Here is a 2,068-nt window from a genome sequence, read left to right on the forward strand (position 1 = left end):
GATCTCAAGCACTCCATAAGATCTTCAAGAGGAAGAACAAGCCGCCATCACTAAGGTGGACCCGTTCTTTAATCTCCTTGTTCTTTATTTTCTATTTTTCGAATTTTTATGCTTATGTTTATCTATGTTTGTGTCTTATTACATGATCATTCATACCTTAGTGTCTATGCCTTAAAGCTATGAATGCCCTATGAATTCATCACCTTTCTTAAATGAAAAATGTTTTTATTACAAAAGAACAAGAAGTACAGGATTTTGAATTTATCTCTGAAACTAGTTGAATTAGTTGATATGGTGACAATACTTTTTGTTTTCTGAATGAATGCTTGAACAGTGCATATGTCTTTTGAATTGGTTGTTTAAAGAATGTTAAATTTGTTGGCTCTTGAAAGAATGATGGAAAAGGAGAAATGTTATTGAGGATCTAAAAAAATCATCAAATTGATTCTTGAAGCAAGAAAAAGCAAAAAAAAATAAAAAATAAAAAAAATAAGAGAAGAAGAAAAAGCCAATAGCCCTTTAAACCAAAAGGCAAGGGTAGAAATAAAAAGTGATCCAAGGCAAAAAGAGTGTGCTTAAGAACCCTGGACACCTCTAATTGGGGACTCTAGCAAAGCTGAGTCACAATCTAAAAAGGTTCACCCAGTTATGTGTCTGTTGCATGTATGTATCCGGTGGTAATACTGGAAGACAGAGTGCTTTGGGCCACAGTCAAGACTCATAAAGCATCTATGTTCAAGAATCATCATACTTAACTAGGAGAATCAATAACACTATCTGAATTCTGAGTTCCTATAGATGCCAATCATTCTAAACTTCAAAGGATAAAGTGAGATGCCAAAACTGTTCAGAAGCAAAAAGCTACTAGTCCCGCTCATCTAATTGGAGCTAAGTTTCATTGATATTTTGGAATCTATAGTATGTTCTCTTCTTTTTATCCTATTTGATTTTCAGTTGCTTGGGGACAAGCAACAATTTAAGTTTGGTGTTGTGATGAGTGGATAATTTATACGCTTTTTGGCACTATTTTTAGTATGTTTTTAGTACATTTTAGTTAGTTTTTAGTATGTTTTTATTAGTTTTTATTTAAAATTCACTTTTCTAGACTTTACTATGAGTTTGTGTGTTTTTCTGTGATTTCAGGTATTTTTGGCTGAAATTGAGGGACCAGAGCAAAAATCTGATTCAGAGGTTGAAAAAGGACTGCAGATGCTGTTGGATTCTGACCTCCCTGCACTCGAAGTGGATTTTCTGGAGCTACAGAAACCCAATTGGCGCGCTCTTAATTGCGTTGGAAAGCAGACATCCTGAGCTTTCCAGCAATGTATAATAGTCCATACTTTGCCCGAGATTTGATGGCCCAAACCGGCGTTGCAAATCAGCTTCAGAATTCCCGGTGTTTAACGCCGGAACTGGCACAAAAATTGGAGTTAAACGCCCAAACTGGCACAAAAGTGGCACAAAAATTGGAGTTAAACGCCCAAACTGGCATAAAAGCTGGCGTTTAACTCCAGAAAAAGTCTCTACACATGAAAGCTTCAATGCTCAGCCCAAGCACACACTAAGTGGACCCAGAAGTGGATTTTTACGTCATTTACTCATTTCTGTATACCCTAGGTTACTAGTTCACTATTAATAGGATCTTTTTACATGGTATCTTCACCTCATGACACTTTACACGTTTCTCATTGTATCTTCTACAGCATGAGTTTCTAAACCCCATGGTTAGGGGTGAGGAGCTCTGCTGTGTCTTGATGGATTAATGTAATTACTACTGTTTTTCATTTAATCATGCTTGCTTCTATTCTAAGATATCACTTGTTCCTAAACCTGATGAATGTGATGATCCGTGACACTCATCATCATTCTCACCTATGAACGTGTGCCTAACAACCACCTGCGTTCTACCTTAGATTGAGTAGATATCTCTTGGATTCCTTAATCAGAATCTTTGTGGTATAAGTTAGAATTGATGGCGGCATTCAAGAGAATCTGGAAGGTCTAAACCTTGTCTGTGGTATTCTGAGTAGGATTCAAGGATTGAATGACTGTGACGAGCTTCAAACTC

This window comes from Arachis duranensis, chromosome 9 (genome assembly GCF_000817695.3).
Source record: "Arachis duranensis cultivar V14167 chromosome 9, aradu.V14167.gnm2.J7QH, whole genome shotgun sequence".
In the NCBI taxonomy this organism is placed as follows: Eukaryota; Viridiplantae; Streptophyta; class Magnoliopsida; order Fabales; family Fabaceae; genus Arachis; species Arachis duranensis.